Below are 14,509 nucleotides of genomic sequence, written 5' to 3' on the forward strand. Positions count from 1 at the left end.
TTTTCATATCCTTGAGCTATCCAAGTTACTTAAGGAATGTTATTTTTATAGGCTGTAATTGTCTGTAAGAATTGAAATATGTGGATATATTTTTTTCCTCCATCAGTTAGATTAACAATTCATGGGCTAACTAGCCTGTTCTTAATCTTAGCCTCAACCTTGTCTCAATTATAAACTAGATCAAGCTATTCAGTTTTTTTTTGGTTTGCTTTGTTTCGTTTTGTTGCCAAAGTATATTTGGAAAGCCAAGATGGTAGAAAAGAGGCAGCAATCCTACTAATCTCTTTGAACATTCCCCTCCCTTTAAAAAAGACTTCCAATTAAGTTCTGAAGTGTCAGAGTCAACAAAATACCAGAGTGAAGCATTTTTCCAGTCAAAATTTACTTAGGAGGTTAGCAGGAGAGCTCTGTGACACCAGAGTGAGATCCAGTCCAGAGTGCACATGGTGGTAAAACCAGATGTGGGCCTTGGAGGTGAAATGGATTGCAGCAGCCTTGGGTATGGTAAGGGATGTCATACATCCCTGAGATGGTAAGAGTGTCATACAATTGGTCAGAAAAAGAATGCAGGAGACCCTTTGATAGAAATGGGTTCAGATCCTTCTGCTAGTTGGCCACTGAATTTCCCATCTGTTCTTCTTGGTCACAGTTCTGTGTCACAATTACAGGACGGGGAGAAGCACTTTTGGTAAATCACAAAGAAACTGGGGCCCTGGTTACAGTTCCGAGGCAGAGAAGATCACAACAACTTGTGGCTATAAGAAAGCAAGGGACATAGAGGAGAGTGAATGCTGTGGGGCAACAAGGGCTCTTCCAAGGTAAAGGTCAGAGTACAGACCAAGAGAACAGAAGGTAGATCTCTCCCCAGATCATGCTATTTTGGAAGCACTGAAAACTTGATACTTAGAACCACCTCTGAAAAAAACCAACACAAAAATTTCTGAAGATTCAGTCAGTGCTAACCCAACCCCAGATGAGCAGAGCTCAACTTTAATATAACATTCAAAGTAAATAAATAAATAACTTAGCCATAAAAAGCTACCATAGTGGTATGGAAGTTCATGACACAAAGTCAGAAGAAAATAATCATCAAAAATCTTCAAAGAAAAATGCCAATAGGACACAAGCACAGCAAGAATTCTTGAGAGAGTAAAAGAAAGGGAAGAGTGATAGAGGAAAAAAATGGGAGAAATGAGTGATGCAAGAAAATTATGAAAAGAGAATTAAGAGCTTGATAAAAGAGACACAAATATACTGAAGAAAACAAAAAAAAATTAAAAACAGAATTGGCCCAATGGTAAAAGAGGCACAAAAATTTGCTAAAGAACTCCTTAAAAAAGCAGAATTGGAAAAATATTAAAAGAGGTATAAAGGCTCATGAAAAAAACCCTTAAAAATTAGAATTGGAAAAGTGGAAATTAATAACTCCATAATACATCAAGAAACAATAAAACCAAGTCAAAAGAATGAAAAAAATAGAAAAAATGTGAAATATCTCATAAGAAAAAAAATTGACACCTAACCTGGAAAACAGATTGAGGTAAGATAATTTAAGAATTATTGAATTACCTGAAATCCATAAAAAAGAGCCTATACATCATATATCAAGAAATTATGGAGGAAAACTTCCCTGATATTTTAGTTCCAATGGATAAACTGAGAACCTCCCTTGAAAAAGATCCCAAAATTAAAATTCCCAGGAATATTATAGCCTATTTAGAGAGCTCCTAGGTCAAAGATAAAGAATGTAAGCAACCAGAAAGAAAATTGGGAGAACATTGTACACAGTAACAGCCACACTGTACCATGACTGACTTTGATAGAGTTAACCCTTCTCGCAATGCAAGGATCTAAGACAACTCCAAAAGACTCATGATGGAAAATACTATCCACATTCAGAGAAAGAATTTTGGAGTCTGAATGCAGATGGAAGCATACTATTTGCTTTCCTTTTCCTTTGTTGTTTTGTTTTATTGCTTCATTCTCGTGATTCCTCCCATTAGTTCTAATTGTTTATTTTTTTTTACATCATGACTAATGGAAAAATATGCTTAATATCAATGTATAAGTAGAGCCTATATCAGTTTGCATGCCTTCTGGAGAGGGAGGGGAGGGAAGGAGAGAAAATTTAAAACTCAAAATATGGAAGTGAATGTTGAAAACTAAAAATAAATGAATTAATTATTAAACAAGAAAATAAAATATAATAATTTGTTGTTTATAAGTAGCATACTTGAAACAGAAAAAAAAACAAGAATAAAAATAAGTGACTGAAGCAGAATCTATTCTATTTAAACTGAAGTTAAAAAGGCAGGTAACAATCATAATCATAGACAAGGAAAAAATAAATTTAATAATAGGAAATATCAGGGAAACTACATGTTGCTAAAAGGTGCCATAGATAATGAAGTAATATCAAACATTTGTACAAATTTCTTCATTAATGGCCCCATTTAGGGAACTGAGTCAAATTTACAAAATTAAAATTTATAAAAATAATAACTATTCCCCAATTGATAAATGGTTAAATGATATGGACAGACACTTTTCATATGAAGAAATCAAAGCTATCAGTCACATGAAAAAATATTCTAAATCCCTATTGATTAGAGAAATGCAAATTAAAACAGCTCTGAGCTACCATCTCAAAAATATCAGAAGTGGCAAATTGGGAAAATAGGTATTCTAGTGAACTGCTATTGGAGTTGTGAAGCTGTTCAAACTTTTTGGAGAATAATTTAGAGCTAGACCAAAAAGGATATAAAATTGTGTGTATTCTTTGACTCAGTAATACTACATCTGGGTCTGTATTCCAAAAAGATCCAAGAAAAAAAAGAAAAGGACCTTTATGTACAAAACTATCTGTGGTAACTTTTTGTGGTGGTGAAGAATTGGAAATTGAGGAGATGCCCATCAATTGGAGTATGGCTGAACAAGTTGTGCTGTGTAATTATGATGGAATGTTATTGTGTTGTAAAAATGATGAGGGGTGGGGTAGTTTCAGAAAAAACCTGGAAGGAACTATATGAGCTGATGCAAAGTGAAATAAGTGCAACCAGGAGGTCATTATACACAGTAATAGCAATATTGTAAGGATGATTTGCTATGAAAAACTTAGTTACTATGATCAATGTAATGTAAAGGAGTAAATTCAGAAAAACTTGATGAAAATTGCTATCTACCTCCGGATAAAGAACTGATGAATTCTGAGTGTAAGTTGAAGTATAAATCCTTCACTTTCTTTAATGGAAAAAAGTAGGTTTGGTTTGGCATCACTAATAGGTATAATGTGATTCTCAGTCCCTACTAGAAAATTCTTGTTTTTATATCTGAGTGTGTCAACTCTAGGCCTTCCCTCTGTACTCGGACTACTTGCTCTGAGGCATGATTTTATGTAATCAAAAGAACACTGAAGTGAAAATGATGACACCCAAGTGCCCAATATATTATTTACTAGCTGTATAATTATGGCCAAATAACATAAAACTCTAATCCTGAATTTCTCCCTTATAAAATGGGGATAGTAATAGTTTTACTGCCTAAGACACAATGAGGTTGGTTGTGAGGAAACAGTTTCTAATGTTTAAGATCTTATATTAATGTGAATTATAATCATAACTTAGAGCCCATTTCCAAATTTTGGAGTTTACATAAACTGGGTTCAATCATGAGGGCTTCTTAATAAAACCAGATAATAAGTCATCCTTCCATCCAAAGTTTCAATTAGAACAAAATAAATTGATGTATGTCTAGGTCTACATTTTATTTAAAGATACTCAACCCTTACACAAATACTCTTGCTTAAAAGTCATTGAGTGACTCAGACAGGAGATAGCACACACACTCAGTTGGGTATAGAAATCTATCGTACTTCATAGGAAGTAGGAGGGGAAAAGGTAAAGAAAAGAGAAGGTGTGGATAGAAAGGAGGGAAAAGGGAGGGAAGAAGTAGTAGGGGGAAGGGAAAGAAAAAGGAAGATGGCTGATAGAAGGGAAGATAGATTGAGGGAGGCAGCGTCCAGAAGCAAAACACTGGTGAGGAGGGAAAGGGAGAAAGGATAGAGAAAATCATTAATGGGGAGGGAAAGAATAGGATGGAGAGAAAAATGCAATAATCATAACTGTGAATGTGAATAGGATGAACTCTCACATAAAATGGAAGTAGATAGCAAAGTAGATTAAAAACCATAAACCTACAATATGTTGTTTCTAAGAAACACATTTGAAGCAGAGAGATACATACAGAGTAAAGGTAAAAGGCTGTCAGAATATGTCATGCTTCAGTTGAAACAAACAAACAAACAAAAGCCAGGGTAGCAATCCTGGTCTCAGACAGAGCAAAAGCAAAAATAGATCTAATTAAAAGAGATAAGGAAGGAAACCTCATCCGCTAAAAGTTATAGTAGACAATGAAGTAATGTTAATATTAAACATATATGTACCAAGTGGTATACCATCCAAATTCTTAGAGGAGTAAATAAGATATAGGAAGAAATAGACAACAAAACAATATCAGTGGGGGACCTCAACCTCCCCCTCTCAAAACTAGATAAATCTAACCACAAAAATAATAAGAAAGAAGTTAAGGAGATGAATAGAATTTTAGAAATGGTATATATGGTATACCTCTGGAGAAAATTGAAAGAAGATAGAATATATACTTTTTTCTCGGTAGTACATAGCACCTATACAAAAATTCACCATGTACTAGGGCATAAAACATCACAATCCAATGCAGAAAGGCAGAAATATTACAGGCATCTTTTTCAGAACATAATGCAATAAAAATTATATGTAATAAAGGTACATGGAAAGATAATGAAAAATGAGTTGGAAACTAAACAATCAAATTTTAAAGAATGAGTGGTTCAAACAACAAATCACAGAAACAATCAATAACTTCATCAAACAAAATAGCAAAAATTAGACAGTATGCCAAAACTTATGAGATGCAACCAAAGCAGTTCTTAGGGAAAATTTTATATATCTAAAGGTTTACATGAATACAGTAGAGAAAGGGAAGATCGATGATTTGGGCATACAACTAAAAAAGTTAGAAAAAGAACAAATGAAAAATTCCTAATTAAATACCAAATAAGAAATTCTAAAAAGCAAAGGAGAAATTAATAAAATTGAAATTAAGGAAACTATTGAACTAATAAAATAAACTAAAAGCTGGTTTTATTAAAAAAAAATAAAATAAATAAGTTGTTTGTTAGTTTGATTAAAAGGAAGAAGAAAAAAAATTACCAGTATCAAAAAGGAAAAGGGTAAATTTTCCACTGATGAAGAGGAAATTAAAACAATAATTAGGAGCTATTTTGCCCAAGTGTATGCCAATAAATCTGACAATTTAAGTGAAATGGGTGAATATTTTAAAAAATTCAAATTACCCAGACTAACAGAAGAGGAAATAAAATACTTAAATAATGCCATTTCAGGAGAAATAAAAATTGAACAAGTCATCAATGAACTCTGTAAGAAAAAAAATCCCCATGACCAGATAGATTTACAAGTGAATTCTACCAAACATTTAAAGGACAATTAATTCCAATACTACATAAATTATTTGTAAAATAGGTGAAGATGGAGTCCTACCAAATTCTTTTTAGGATACAAATATTGTTGATACCTAAAATGGGAGGAACCAAAACAGAGAAAGAAAATTATAGACCAATTTTCCTAATGAATATAGATGAAATATTTTAAATAAAATATTAGCAAAGAGACTACATTAACTTATCATGGGAATAATACACCATAAGCAGATGGGATTTATACCAAGAATGCAGTGCTGGTTCAATATTAGGAAAACCATTAGCATAATCAACCATATCAATAACTAAATTAACAGAAATCATATAATTATCTCAATAGATACAGAAAATGCTTTTGACGAAATACAACACCTATTCTTTTTAAAAACATCAGAGAGCAAAGGACTAAATGGAATTTTCCTTAAAATGATAAATAGCATCTATCTAAAACAATTAGCAAGCATTATATGTAAGGTGGATAGCCTGGAAACATTTCAGGAAGATTGAGGTGAAACGAGGATGTCCATTACCACCACTGTTATTCAATGTTGTACAAGAAATGTTAGCTTTAGCAGTAAGAGAAGAAAAGTAAATTCAAGGAATTAGAATAGGCCATGAAGAAACAAAGCTAACACTCTTTGTAGATGTTATGATGGTATAATTAGAAAATACTACAGAATCAATTAAAAATGCCTGAAATAATTAACAACTTTAGCAAAGTTGCAGGATATAAAATATACTCACAGAAATCACTGGCATTTCTACATATTACTAATAAAGCCCAGCAACAAGAGATAGGGAAATTCCATTTAAGGTAACTATAGACAATATAAAATATGTGTGAGTCTACCTGCCAAGACAAATACAGGAACTGCATGAACACAATTACAAAACACTTTCCACACAAATAAAGTGAGATCTAAATAATTGGAAAAAAAATATTACTTGCTCATGGGTAGTCTGTGCTAATATAATAAAAATGACAATTCTACCTAAATTAATTTACTTATTCCATGTCATACCAATCAAATTAGCAAAAATATTTTATAGAGATAGAAAAAATTAAAAAAAAATGATCTGGAAGAACAAAAGCTCCAGAATATCAAGAGAATTAATGGAAAGAAATGCAAGGGAACATGGCCTATCAGTAACATATCTAAAACTGTATTATAAAGCAGCAATTATCAAAACTACTTGATTCTGGCTAAGAAATAGTGTGGTGGATCACTGGAGTTAATTAGGTACATGAGACTCAGTGATTAACCACTATTATGATCTACTATTTGATAAACCTAAAGACTCCAGTTTTGGGGATAAGAATTCACTATTTGACAAAAACTACTCGGAAACATGGAAAATAATGTGGCAGGAACTAGGTATTAGATCAACATCTTACACCGTATACCAATATAATGTCAAAATAGGCATGATTTAGACATAAAAGGTGATACTATTAGCAAATTAGGAGAGCAGGGAATAGTTTACTTGTCTGATCTATGGAGAAGGGAAGAATTTATGATCAAACAAGAGACAGAGAACATGATGAATTGCAAAATGGACAATTTTGACTACATTAAATTAAAAAGCTTTTGCAGAAAGCCAATGCAACCAAGATTAGAAGGGAAACAGAATGTTGGGAAATAATTTTTACAGCCAGTGTCTCTAATAAAGGACTTATTTCTAAAATATATAGAGAACTGATTGAGTCAAATGGATAAGAATACAAGTTATTCCCCAATTGATTAATAGCCAAAGAATATGAACAGGCAGTTTTCAGATGAAGAAATTAAAGTTATCTTCAGTCATATGAAAAAATTATCTAAATCACTGATGATTAAAGAAATACAAATTAAAACAACTCTACGGTATCACATCACATCTATCAGATTGGCAAAAATGAGAAAACAGCAACATGATTAATATTAGATATGTGGGAAAACTGGAACACTAATACATTGTTGGTTAAGTTGTGAACTGAGCCAACCATTCTGGAGAGTAATTTGAAATTATGCTAAAAGGGGAATAAAACTGTGCATACCGTTTGATCCAGCAATACCACTTCTAGGTCTATATCCCAAGAAGATCATAAAAAAGGGAAAAGGATCCACATATACAAAAATGTTTGTAGCAGCTCTTTTTTTGTTGGCAAAGAATTGGAAATTGTGGGTATGCCCTTCAATTGGAAACTGGTTGAACAAGTTGTAGTATATGAATGTTAAAGAACACTATTGTTCCATAAGAAATGATGAACACCCAGATTTCAGAAAAACCTTGAAAACTTACATGAACTGATGCTAAGTGAAATAAGCAGAACTAGAAGAACATTGTACACACAAAAGCAACACTGTGAGATGGCTGTCTTTGATAGACTTAGCTCATCTCAGCAATGCAATGATCTAAGACAATTAAAAGAAAAAAAAAAAAGCTCATGATGGAAAATGCTATCCAATCCAGAGAAAGAACTGTAGACTCTGAATGCAGATTGAAGGATACTATTTTCTCTTTTGTTGTTGTTGTTGTTGTTTTTCTTTCTCATGTTTTTTTTTCCCCTTTTGTTCTGATTTTTCTTTCACATTGTGATTAATGTGGAAATATGCTAATATGATTGTACATGCAAAGCCTATATCAGATGGTATACTGTTTCAGGGAGGGGAGTGCTGAAGGAGGAGGAAAATTTAGAACTCACTGTCTTATAAAAGTGAATGTTAAAAACTAAACTTTAATTAACTAAAAATAAAATAAAAATTAAATTTAGATTTCATTTTAAAATGAACTAAATTTCCTCCATAACTTTATCCTACTCACAGAAGCATCCTTATTTAAATAATTAAACAAATTAGAGTGAAAAAAACAACAGATAATATTGATAAGAACTGATCAATTGATTAGAAAATTTTTGATGTTTGTTAACATACACACAAAATATCCATTATTCCTGGCATTTCCACCTCTGAAAGAAGCATCAAGACATGTCTTTTTACATATCTTATTTGTAGCCAAACTTTTTTACCTAGTTTCACACATTTTTCTTATTATGTACAAAATCTTTCTTTTAACCCCATGATGAATCTTCTTTTTTTTTTATTGCCTCATGCTGTCCCAAGCTTACCCCAAGTAAAATCTGCCTAGTAGGGTTACTCTACACACACACACACACACACACACACACACACACACACACACACACACACACATATATAAAACTGCATTTCAAAAAAAAGGAGAAGGATTTCATTATTCCAATTTTATTTAAAATAAGCTGTATTTTATTTGTTTTTGAACTGTTTTTTTTTTCCATAGGTTTCCAGTGTTCTCTCACAAAACTCGATAAGAGAGACCCAGGGGAGCATGTTTAAACATGCAAACCGCTGAAAGACACCTCAGGAAATAATGAAAAGGTAATTTTTTCTTGTTGATATGCTTCTGAAAGGAGCCAATAAGTGAGCATTGATCAGAACATAAACAATTTGATTAAACAAAATTCTAGGAAATGTTGTTATAAATATTTGACCTTTCAAGGCTTGTCAAGTTTTATAGGACACTCCACTAGAAAAGAAATATGCCTCTTAACTTCATAGTTGTAATTCTCCACACAATGTGAAAGCTGAAGTTTTTTTTTTTAATTTGAGGTTCACTAATCATGAAATAAAATTAAGATTCCCTAATGCCTTTTTCCCAAATGAAAAGCTATAAAAACCATGAAAACTCTTGTCAAACAGTAAGTGTTTATGACCATGCAACATTTTATAGAACTGCTTTATTTAGTTTTTCAAGCTCAGCAGAAGTGCGAGCCTGGATTTTGTGTGATTTTGTCATATATCTTCCTCAAGAGGAAGCTATCATGTGGCGGACACTGATAGTCCTACATAATATATTGGTTCTGTGGTAACCCTGGGGCTGGCTTTCATTAGACAAAGCTAGACTAGACTCCCTCTGTCGCCAAAAAGAGACAGGATAAAATACAAAAACCCCAGCTTCACATTTACAGCCCTCTATAAGCTCATTCCCACCTACCATTCTAGTCTTATTTCATGTTATTCCCTTTCACTCAACCTATGTGCTTACCAGACTGACTCGATACTTGTTTCTGTACCTTTCATGTAAGTTTCACCTTCATACATTTACAGATGCTGTTTTACATAAACATATACATATATCAGATAGATAATTGATAGATAATTAACATATAAAGTTATAGACATCCAAAAAATATAAATTTCTTGAGCGGAGGGACTAATGGCATTTATTTTATTTTGTTATTCTGCCTCTGTGTCCCCAGCACATTGACTTGTCCAAGTAGACACATAATAAATGTTTCCTGAATTTATGGAATTGACATAGATAGGGAGAGGAAGTACAAAGTAGGCTAAGTAATAAAGATCAAGAATGCTGATTAGTTCAAAATCATGTGGCATGGAATACAGCAAAAATAACGGATGATTCAAAAGCATATTCAGAAAAGGAAGGGAGAAAATGTTGAAGGATAGAATGTAGAAAATAGTGTGAATCTCTTCCCATGTAATGCAGTTCTTTACCTTGGAAAACAGAAACTGTACCAACAAATCCATCAAGTAGGGCCATATTAAAATTGTTTTTTTTTAATTACTGCTTTCCTTTTGTTCATGTAAGTATAGAAGATTAAACAGATAAGAAATTATTCACATAATAACCATTGTGAAATGGAAGTTGTGATCACATTTCCTGTTGCTAATACACTATCTATTATGTGTTATGTGTTTCCCCTTCATCTGAAAGTTCTCTTTCAGTTGGCAACTTTTGTTTTACATTTTTACTTAACCAAAAGGCATCTGAGACATAGTATTCTAGCTCTTCTGAGATTTTTTTCATTTTCTACAAATCACAAGAGTTGAGAATAGCCCACATTCAAGTATATTCTAAGGAGGGTGGTGAACAACTCTCCTACATGCCTATTGAATATAAGTTAAGAAGAAATCAACTTCAGTTGCATTTTAAAGATGGGTCAGATAGAAAGAAAGCAGCCTAAATGCAGGGGGTTGAAAGATGATAAATAAATTCTCTTTTTCTTTAAAATTCATTTATTTAAAACAGGGGTAGGGAACTTTTATCCTCCAGGCCATGTATGGCCCCATAGGTCCTCAAGCACAGCCCTTTTACTGAAATTTGTTCTATGAACTTTGGATTCAGTCAAAGGGCCACACTTGAGGACCTAGAGAGCCACATGTGGCTTCAAGGAAGAAGGTTCCCCACCCTGATTTAAAACTTGTGACAATTTGAAAATAATTAATTTTCTATAAGAAGAAAAGATTTACAAAGTAAAATTAAATCAATCAATCAACAAACATTTATTAAGTGATTAGAGTGTGTCAGGCACTATGCTAAGCACTAAAAGTGAGGGCTGGGGGAGAAGAAGATGATTTTCAAAATACTTTCAAAATGTACCAATTGTATATATAATATATATATAATATCAGAATAATATAACAAAGAGAAGAGTAGTGGGTTAGATTGGTCCATTTATCATGTAACAACAAATCATTCTCAGATCTTTTAATGATTACTTTTAGGTAGGCATTGATAAGTCTGGTTAATGCATATGTTCTTAGAAGTAATAAATGTATTTTTTAAAATATTCTATTATTCAATATCTTCACTTTTTCACAGTGCCTTTCTTCTTGATAATTACAAATTAGTAGAGCACGACTATACCACAAATTCACTTTTATTTCCCCAATACACTTGTTCCTGCCTAGACCAGTGTAAATCATCTGTTTATAAAGTATAACATAAGTTGACACTCTTTTACATTTTAAATTCAAGAATGAATTCTATGTTGCCACCTCTTTTCTTAATGTTATTGACCCTTCTTTTATATGGAAAAAATTCTTATTATTGCCCAGAGATGAATATAGTAAGTATTATTAATCACAGTAGCATTGTCATAAACTCTGTCAAAGTGCTGCATATGTGTGGTGGGTAGAAGTATTCCCTGATCAGATTGATGTACTACTGGTTTGGTGATCCTTGGATTGGAATTATGATGATATAATTCTATAGACATTGTGGGCATATCCCTTGGGGACTCCTAGAAGGCAGATTTCAATGATGAGAGTATATGACCTTGGCTTTGTAGTAGACCTTGGTATAAAAGCCAATCAATTACCCTGGGGTATGAAAGTTAGCCCTGAGAGCCCTTTGCCACTGACCCTCTTCCCTTTCCTCTAGAAGGATACTGAGAATATAGCAAAATTAAAAGCAGAGGTGTATTGCAGCAAAGATGCTCACCTTGGCTCAAACTTGGGTATGTTTTCACTGTCACAACATAAGGAGAGTTTCTAAACCCAATCTTGCAGAAGAGAAAAGTGATAGAACTTCAGTTATATCATTGCGGGAGCTTTCTATGGGAATGGTGAACACTTATGAACTATTTTGGGAAAGGCTTTGCCAGTGAAAAGAAACAGGGATACCTAAAGAAAAAGACTAATAAACAGAATTAGCTGTTAATAAGTAACATTTATATAATGCTTATTATATTCCAATCACTGTTCTAAATGGTTTACAATTATTATCTCATTTGAGCCTCACAACAACCAAGGGATGCAGGTGTTATTATTATAAGATGATGAAACTGAGATAAGCATAGGTTAAGTAACTTGCCCAAAGTCAAACTGCTAGTAGTTATGTGAATCTAGATTTGAAAAAAAAATGGTGAAACACAAAGGGAACATGGAGAAGACAGAATAATACTGTGTCAATCTGAGGCCACATTTTTGTTGTGCTGAATAAAAATATTGTTTGTATTCTAATATCCCCTTGTACTATGAAAATGATTGAGGCACAAATGATAGGTGCTATATCAGGAAGTTACTGTTCATCTTAGAACTCATGATAGATACTAAGCAGAAAGTCATCCAGACTCTGACATAAAACCTAGATTTGGGGAGATTTTTCACAGTTCAGGTAAATGACAGATATGATTCATTCACTGAAAATTCTAGGGCATAAGAAATCCCAGAAAGATGAGAGGTTATCAAAATGATGTCCTAATGATACAAACAATTCTAAGGCATAAAATGAATTGTTTAAAGACAGCAGGGAATTATTCAACCAAGTTAAATATTTAAAAGATGTATAACAGATAGATGGACCAGTTGATCAGTTCTTGAATTCAAGTTAAAAAGTACTATAAAATGCCTAAGTGAGTCAATAATAAAAAAAGCATTAATTAAGTGATTACTATATACCAGGTACTCTGCTAAGTTCTAAGGACACAGAGCAAGGCAAAAATTTAGTCATTTTGCTCAAGGACTTCCTCTCATAATGGGGTCCACATCATTCCATCAGTTATGTATGTATCAAATAAACCCTGAGGGATAGTACTGAGTCTGGGACAGTGGAATAGAGTAGCAGAGTTTGAGTCCTATGCCTATACATACTAGCTGCACAACCCTGGGAAAGTGACTTTTCCTCTCAATGTCTGCAATGACTGTTTAAGATTTTAACTTGAGAAGGAGTTGCCAATCTGTATTGATAGGCCAGTCAGCAAAATATTTGTCAAGTACTTGCTATTTACCATGATTTATGGCAAGATTTGGGAGTGCAAAGAAAGTCAATTTTTCCACATATCCCTGGGAAAAATAAACCAAAACAAAATAAAAATTAAAAAAATAAATAAAAATAAACCCAATGCATATTCTTAAGGACCTACCAATATAATGGATAAGAGAAAAATGCAAGCAAATATGAACAAACAAAATATGTACTGGAAAATTGTGGATAATCGGAGAGAGAAGTAAAAAAGATTGTGGAGGCCTAGAAATTTCTTGCAGAAGGTATAACTTTAGCTGGGATTTGAAGGGAATCAGAAAATCCAGTAAGTGGAGGTAAGAGTATTTCAGGGACAATCAGTGAAAATGCTGTCAGTATGGAGAGGGAAAGACTACAAAAAACATCAAGGAGGTCAGGGTGTGCATGTGTGTGTGTGTGTGTGTGTGTGTGTGTGTGTCTGTATGTCTGTGTGAAGAGAGACACAGAGAAAGGAGGTAAATGCTTGGATATGTAACTGAGGATGAATATGGTGTCAGTCTTGTGTAGCAGTTGATCACTGACAGGTTTGAATTTCAAGATGTTACAAATGATGACTTGAAAAAGATGTAAAGTTGCAAGGCTAGGTATATTTGTACTATACATGATCTGGTAGAAAAAGCAGCCATGAATTCTATCCTTACTGGCCCAAAAGTAGTAACCCTGGTCAAAAAAGTCAGTATTTCACACTCCAAGGTTTGCTGAGTGCCACTACCATCAAATATGCATAGCAATATGAATTATATTGTCCCAGTAATTTCTGAACTGGCCAGAAAATTTTTCATCTACACTTTTTACAGCATCACTGGGGCAATAAGTGTCCATGAAGGCTCCTGTGGATCACTTGTTGCAGTGCTGTCTGGTCAGTATCCAAAAGACAGAGCAAAATACCTTCAGGTTGGCCTGTGTCTGGTATGTTCAATGTTCACCAGCTTAATGAGGAGAACTAAGTTTCATTATCCTTTTGTTTAAGGGAGCCTGGTGAGCACGTAAACCAACAAATTTTGCTATTAGCAATTAACAAAATGCGAGCTTTCTCTAAGAAAGAGAAGCAATCATATCATGCCATCCATCATCCCAAAATAAGCTTCACACATCACATCATGGCTGGGCATGGATGCCAATATATGTGTCCCCAGATTGATTACCTGATTTATTCCTCATGAGATGACCTTGCAAGATATCTCTAGAGGTACTCAACTAGGCAGAACCTGGGGAGGGGGGAATACAGTGGTACATGCTTGTCTTGACTCAAAAAATGACATGAGTATGAGGTAGTGCATAATGTTTTATGAAAGGCAGAGAATCATGCAGAAAAGCAAAGCTAAAGACCTGAGTAGGTGACTATTAAGCAGGAAGTCAGTTGAATTAGTAACAATACTCTAAAAATAAAAAAAAAGTTGAACCATC

At 33.4% G+C, this 14,509-nt stretch overlaps 1 pseudogene; it reads left to right on the plus strand.

The window, feature by feature from the left end:
• The first annotated feature begins 443 nt into the window (after nucleotides 1-443).
• Nucleotides 444-14,509, plus strand: part of LOC114023797 — a 71,072-nt pseudogene continuing 57,006 nt past the window's right edge.

The sequence above is a fragment of the Vombatus ursinus genome, unplaced genomic scaffold (genome assembly GCF_900497805.2).
Source record: "Vombatus ursinus unplaced genomic scaffold, bare-nosed wombat genome assembly UNPS02014818.1, whole genome shotgun sequence".
Taxonomy (NCBI): Eukaryota; Metazoa; Chordata; class Mammalia; order Diprotodontia; family Vombatidae; genus Vombatus; species Vombatus ursinus.